This window comes from Hylobates moloch, unplaced genomic scaffold, assembly GCF_009828535.3.
Source record: "Hylobates moloch isolate HMO894 unplaced genomic scaffold, HMol_V3 SCAFFOLD_11, whole genome shotgun sequence".
Taxonomy (NCBI): domain Eukaryota; kingdom Metazoa; phylum Chordata; class Mammalia; order Primates; family Hylobatidae; genus Hylobates; species Hylobates moloch.
This window is the reverse complement of record NW_026652286.1, coordinates 15,632,038-15,639,592: the sequence shown is the minus strand read 5'-3', so window position 1 is coordinate 15,639,592 and position 7,555 is coordinate 15,632,038. Positions and strand designations below refer to the sequence as shown.

Here is a 7,555-nt window from a genome sequence, read left to right as displayed (position 1 = left end):
AATCCTTTTTTTTAAAAAAAAAATAATAATGTGTTTCAATATAGTTTTAAAAACTTTTTATTATAAAAAATTTTAAACTTTTTATTATAAAATTATAAAAATTTTCAAATATATTAAAAAATAGAGGAACTAGTATAATGAACTCCTACTTACCCATCAGCCAGCCTCAACAATTGTCACCATTTTATCAATGTATATATTTTATTTACTTTATTTTATTTTGGAGACAGAGTTTTGCTCTGTTGCACAGGCAGGAGTGCAGTGGCACAATCTCGGCTCACTGCAACCTCTGTCTCTCGGGCTCTAAGATTCTCCTGCCTCAGCCTCCCAAGTAGCTGGGATTACAGGCATGCACCACCATTCCCAGCTAATTTTTGTATTTTTAGTAGAGACGGGATTTCCCACATTGGCCAGGCTGGTCTTGAACTCCTGACCTCAGGTGATGCACCCACCTCCACCTCCCAAAGTGCTGGGATTACAGGCATAAGCCACTGCACCTGGCCATATTTTAAAGATATTTCCATATATTGGGCCATCACATTATGCATCTCTAATTGATAAGGGCCAATTTTATAAAACATAACCTCCAGGCTGTTATCACAGCTAAATAACTGTAATTCCTTAATATCACCTAATTCTGAGTCCATATTTTATTTTCCCAACTGTCTCCAGGATGTCTTTTTATAGTTGGGTTGTTCAAATCAAGATCCAGACAAGGTTCTCATATTGTATCTCATTGTTTTGTCTCAAGTTGTTTTTGTCCTCTAATAGTCTCCCTGCCTTTATATTTTAAAATGCCATTGATTCCTTGGGCCATTTGTTACATAGAGTGTCCCACACTCTTGACTTGGCTGATCACATCCTTAAAATGCTGATAACTTGTGTCTCTATCCCCCATATTCCCCCATATTTCTGTCTTTTTTTTTTTTTAATCAAGAGTACTTCATAGGCAGTACTTTTAAACATACTTAAATGATGGACACCGCTTTCAGAAAATCTGTCCCTCATCCTCACATCCTCTTCCAGCTACCAACTTTCCTCCTCCCCATCCATAGCTGAATGAGTCTCCAGAAAGCCACTATGCTTTCTTAATTTCTTCAGCTTTCACCCTCTCTTCAACCCAGTCAGATCTGGCTTCTGCTCCTGTCACACCCAGAAACAGTAATGACCTGCATTCCTTCAAATCAAACAGATATTTATTTGATCAATTCCCATCTTATTCCGGTTATAGAATTCAGTAGCTTAAGGCAGGAATTTATTTGTATCTCTCATAGTTCCATGGATTGACTGGAATCAGCTGAGCAGTTCTCACTTGGGGCCTCTTAAGGAGCTGGCATCATCTGAAGGCTTCACATCCTAGAAGGCTTCTTTCTTCACATGGCTGCTATCCAGGTTGGATCTCAGGAACAACTGGGGATTGGGATCTCTCCCTCTTTCTCCTTGCCCTTCCGTAGGGTACCTTCACATGGTAGTTTGGGCTTCCTCACAGCATGGGGGTTTATGGGTAAACAGACCTCTTACATGGGGGCTGGCATCGCACTGAGAAAGTATTTCAAGAGACCAAGGTCAGGAAACAACAGGTGCCGGAGAGGATGTGGAGAAATAGGAACACTTTTACACTGTTGGTGGGACTGTAAACTAGTTCAACCATTGTGGAAGTCAGTGAGAATAGAAAACCATTGACCAGCCATCCTACTGGTATATACCAAGGATAAACATCTGCTAAAAAACACATGAATGTTTATTGACTATTCACAACAAAATTGAACAACAAATGTCCCAAAGATAGGGATTAAAAAATGTGGACATATACACCATGGAATATCACCATAAAAGATGATGTCCTTTGAGGGACATGGATGAAATAAAAATCATTCAAAAAATGCAAGGACAAAAACAAAACCATGTTCACAGGAGGACACAGGAAGGGGAACATCACACTCTGGGGACTGTTGTGGGGTTGGGGGAGGGGGGAGGGACAGCATTAGGAGATATACCTAATGCTAAATGACAAGTTAATGGGTACAGGAAATCAACATGGCACATGGATACATATGTAACAAACCTGCACATTGTGCACATGTACCCTAAAACCTAAATTATAATAAAAAAATAAATAAAATTGAAAAAAAAAGAGACCAAGGTGGATGTTGCAAGGATTTCTGTGACCTTGATAGTCATGTAGTGTCCCCTCTGCTTCAGTCTAGTGATTGAACGGGCCCCACCCCCCGTCAGTGTTGGGGGCACTACACGAAGGTATGAATTTCAGGAGGCGTAGTTCCCTGGGGCCATCTTTGGAGACTATCACACTTCTCCTTTGACTTTTCAACAATTATCAGCACCTCAGCGAATTACCTGATTTTTGAAATACTCTTACCCTTGCTCCCATAACAAGCCACTTTTCTGTTCCCTTTCTACCTCTCTGACAAAACCTCTCAGTGGTCTTCGCAGGCCCCGTCTACCTCTGCCCAGTCCTCCAGGCCTGGTCCTAGGTTTCTTCTCTTCCAAGCCTCTTCTCTCCCAAAGCCCTTTCACATGGAAGTCCATGATTTCAATTAATTCCTAAAATGGGCATGACTAAAGTATTATTCACTCCAACCCAAACCTGTCCTCTGAGCATCATATCCCACCTTCTAGAAACCTCTTCTTGAATATTTCAAAGGTATATTAACATGTTCAACTAAACTCAGAATCGACCCCTGCCCCAAAGTGAGCCCCTTCCAGATTTCTTCATTTCACCTAATGGTACCCTCACTGCCTCCAGTTACACAGAAACTTGAGAGTCATCTCTCTCTCTCTCTCTCTCTCTCTGTCTCTGGTTGAGTCTATTCATTCTATCACCAAAATATTACTTCTAAAATGTTTCTGTCCACTCTTCCCCACCTCCACTGCCATCACCCTCTATCCAGGCCACCCTCTGGGGCTATCCCTAGAAGAAGATGGGACCCATAGGAACTCAAGCCAGTGCAGAGTTTATGCAAAGTACTGACCCTTAAAAGGGAGCCACTCTGTACTGGCACTGGCATCTTTTATTGGCTCCGGGAGATACTGTTAAAAACAGAAACTCAAAATTGAATTTTAATGATGGTTCATTAAAAAGATATTCATTTTGCAGCCTCTCACCTCAAGTGTGGGGCCCAAGGCAGATACTCCATATTCACTTCCTGAAGGAAAGGTATGCTAACAGGTCTCCCTTCATCCACTCTTGCCCCCTAGAACCTGCCCTCCACATGGCAGCATGAGTGAAAATGTAAATTATGTCCTCTGTTTAAAACTCTCTCATGGTTTTTCATTGGTTTTGGGATAAAAGCAAAACAACAACAACAACAAAAAACAAAAAAAAAGACCAAAAAAAAACCCTTAGCATAGCTTACAACATAAATAGGAAACTGTATTAGTCTGTTTTCACACTGCTGATAAAGACATACCCAAGACTGGGTAACTTATAAGGAAAAAGAGGTTTAATGGACTTATAGTTCCACATGGCTGGGGAGGCCTCACAATCATGGTGGAAGGTGAAAGGCACATCTCACATGGCAGCAGGCAAGAGACAGAATGAGAGCCAAGCAAAAGGGTTTTCCCCTTATAAAACTATCAGATCTCGTGAGACTTACTCACTACCACAAGAACAGTATGGGAGAAACGGCTCCCGTGATTCAATTATCTCCCACCGGGTCCCTCCCACAGCATGTGGGAATTATGCGAGCTACAATTCAAGATGAGATTTGGGTGAGGACACAGCCAAACCGTATCAGGAACACAGTCTATCCTCTTACAGCATTTTGACACAAGTAACAGAAACTCAAACTCAATCTTGCTTGAACAATAAGGAATTCTAATATCTCATAGAACAGAAGTCCTGAGGTAGGGTGGCCTTTAGGAAAGATTGACTCAGCAACCCAAACTTTATCAAGGAGAAAGATTCTTTCCATATCGCTATTCTGCCATCCGCGGTGCTGGCTTCTTCCTGAGAGGGGAAGATAGCTGCAGCAGGCCCAGGCTTCACATCCAGATTTCACAACACTCAGGGGAACACATGGGGCCATCTTTTCTTGTGGCTTGTTCTTGAGAGTGAGGAAACTGTTTTTGGAAGTCCCCTGTGAAACTTTCCTTAATTTCTCTTTTGCCAGAATTGGGGCCCACCCTTATAACTAAACCAATCACTGCGTGATATGGTTTGGCTGTGTCCCCACCCAAATCTTGTCTTGAATTATAGCTCTCACGATTCCCACACGTCGTGGCGAGGATGTGGTGGGAGGTAATTGAATCATGGGGGCGGGTCTTTCTCATGCTGTTCTCATGATAGTGAATAAATCTCATGAGATCTGATGGTTTTATAAAGGTGAGCTCCCCTGCACAAGCTCTTCTCTTGCCTGCCACCATGTAAGACGTCCCTTGCTCTTCCACCATGATTGTGAGGCCTCCTCAGCCACGTGAAACTGTGAATCCATTAAACCGCTTTTTCTTTATAAATTACCCAGGCCCAGGTATGTCTTTATCAGCAGGTGAAAATGGACTAATAAACTGGAAGAAGGATTACCACCTGGAACCGAGAGTGAAGTTAGCATCCCCTGATGCAGAAAGCTGTGTTAGGGGATGTATGGATTCCTGAACAAAACAGGGATTCTGTTGAAATGAAGAAGGGTGTAGGCACTGCTAGGGAGGTATGTCCAGTGACCCCTACCTTGTACCTCTCCAGGTGATCTCACTCCTGCTTCTCTGGACTCTCTCCACTGCAGCTGCAGCAGTCTTCACATCCTTGTCTGCACCTGCTTCCTTCTATCACAGTCCTTGCACACACTCGCCCTGCCCAAGCAATGCCTTCTTCTAGAGAAATCCAATTCATCCATCTGTCTGGGAGGAAATTTAATCTCTCTTTAACCCTCATAAATTCATACTTGGGACAGACTCCTGTTAGCAACAGATTAACAAGGGAAAAACAAGCAAGTTTATTAACATGTGCAGTGCACATCACAAGGGAGAAACTTCAATAAAAGGTGTCAACCTAATGTAACCACAAGGCTCAGGATCCATTTTAAATGAATTGATTTAAGTAAAAAGTGTGAGGGTGGCCACCCCAGGACACATGGACAGCAAAGAATAGTGACCACTGTTCTCGGTGTGCGGAAAAGTGAAGACCATTTATACAGACAAAACTGGAGGCACTGAACAGAATTACGACATTTTCCATCCAAAGGCTAACACAGAGATATAAGATTGACTGGCTACTCTTAGTTAATGCTTTAAGGAGTTTGCTTAATATTCTGTTGAGAAGAGGTAACAGTCACAAGGGTCTCTGTCTCTGAAGTCATTTAGTCTAGGTTTGAATGAAGAACAGAAAATCTAGTAAAATATAACTCTCAACACAAAAGTCAGGAAGAAACAGCCATGCATCAGAGAAGAAAAACAGGCATGTTATATGACTCCTTTTCCAAGGCTTAACTTTTCCCTTTGGCATAATCAATTTTGAAGGTCCTGAAATTTTCTGTTGACAAAGGTAACTCCAAGCAGTGGCTTAGAACTCTGGCTTATACAGCATCTTCAACAAAGAACAAGAAATTTTAGAGAAGTGACAAGACAAAGTAAAGAAGTTGTAGGTTTCCAGAGGTGGGAAACTGTAGGAAGGGAAATATATGGGAGTAAAGTAATTGAGTAAGGTTTGTTTGCAGATTACTCCTGTGCCATATCTGAGTGAATCCCAGTAAAGAAGAATTTATATCCTGTCTTTAGACGAAAAAGCGGGGGAGGATTGGGCTTTCCCTCTGTTTGCTGCTTCTTAATTGCCTTTTGCGCAAAAATATTTATGTCAAAGAAGCATCTTTTGGGATGACATATTCTAGTTTCTTTCACTTCCAATCTCAGCTAAATGCCTTCCCCTGGGGAAATCCAACTCATCCTTTTGTCTGGGAGGAAAAGCTGCTAGAATAAAAGCAGACAGAAGAACATGGAAAGACTAGACTTGCTGAGTCTCCTGGCCTTCATCTTTTTCCCATGCTGGATGCTTCATGCCCTTGAACACCAAACTCCAAGTTCTGCAGCATTTGGACTCTTGGACCTACACCAGTGGTTTGCCAGGGGCTCTCGGGCCTTCAGCCACTGACTGAAGGCTACACTGTCAGCTTCCCTACTTTTGAGGTTTGAGGACTCAGACTGGTTTCCTTGCTCCTCAGCTTGAAGATGGCCTATCGTGGGACCTCACCTTGTGATCGCGTGAGTCAATACTCCTTAATAAACTCTCTTTCATGTAAACATCTTTCCTATTTGTTCTGTCCCTCCAGAGAACCCTGACTAATACATCATTCTCCACCCCTCCCTGTGTTCACATTGTTTGCCCCATAAGTCAACTCCGTCACTGGCGCATGGCTTGCTTTGGCCAACAGGATGCGAGCAAATGTGACACAGCAGATCTTTACAAAAGCGCTTGCACATTTCTGCTTAGACCTTGCTCGCTGAGTGGCCATGAGCACATGCCTGGGCTACCTCCTGGAGTATAACTCCCCTGGGACAGCCAAATTGTCCTAGTTATCCCAGCTGTGGCCATCCTAGCAGAGCCAATAGCCAACCAGTCCCAAGCTTGTAAGTGAGCAGTCAAAACGAGGAAGACTGCCCAGCCAACAGCAGCTGACTGCAGAGGCATGAGTGAGCCCAGCAGATATCAGCCAAGCTGAGCCCAGGTCAGCTAAGACCCTGCACACTTGTAAACATCACAGTTTATTCTTGCACGACAATGAAATTATTGAGGTTGCTCATTACAAAGGATTAGTATGTCAATGGAGATCTGGTAATAAATGCGGTTTAAATATCCAGTGATTGAGGAATGGTGCAATACCTTGCAGCAATTAAGAAAGCTGGTATAAAGACTATACTTTCAGGGATCATTTCTATAGTTCATTACTAAAGAAGTTTATCTGAACATGTAGAGCACATGACACCACAAGGAGGAGGCACAACATTCTCCCTTGAGCCTGAAGCTGGCTCTTGGTGTTGCATGACTACAACAGCCATTTGTCACTGATAACTGTTCTCTTCCAAGAGAATAAGAAGGAGAAGATGCAGTTTGGGTGGTTTAAAAAAAATAATTCTGATGCAGATATATATTGACTTGAAATGTTCACAATAGACTGATAAATTGTAGGAGGAATGGGAAGCAGGTTGCAAAACAATGTATGTAATATGACACCATTTTCATAAAACATGTATTTATACATTTGCATATGAATGAGTCAGGTCTGATACACAAGATGCTGAAAGTGGTTATTTCCAAATGGTAGGATTTGGGGTGATTTTCATTTGTTGTTTATCTGTGTTTTAGAGTTATTCTATAGGAACATGTGTCACTTGTACAATTTTCAAAGGGGAGAAAAAAATCTTTTCCATAGAGTACAGCATTAAAAAAATTTGAAATCCTTTAGCTTATCCATAACAACCCTGAGTGTGTTTCAAGTACTTTTTGTGGAAAAAGTCATTGTCAGCTCTTGCAGCATCCTGTGCAGAAGACTTGGTAACACTGGCTCGTCCAGGATTCACTAAGGGTTGCAGGTAGCAGAACCCGCCT

General features: G+C 42.3%; 1 non-coding gene across 1 annotated transcript; it reads left to right on the top strand.

The window, feature by feature from the left end:
* Nucleotides 1-6,856: 6,856 nt before the first annotated feature.
* On the top strand, nucleotides 6,857-7,066 carry LOC116477606 (small nucleolar RNA U3). Its single transcript, XR_004250557.1, has one exon. It is a non-coding gene; the product is annotated as a small nucleolar RNA U3 (small nucleolar RNA).
* The last annotated feature ends 489 nt before the right edge of the window (nucleotides 7,067-7,555 follow it).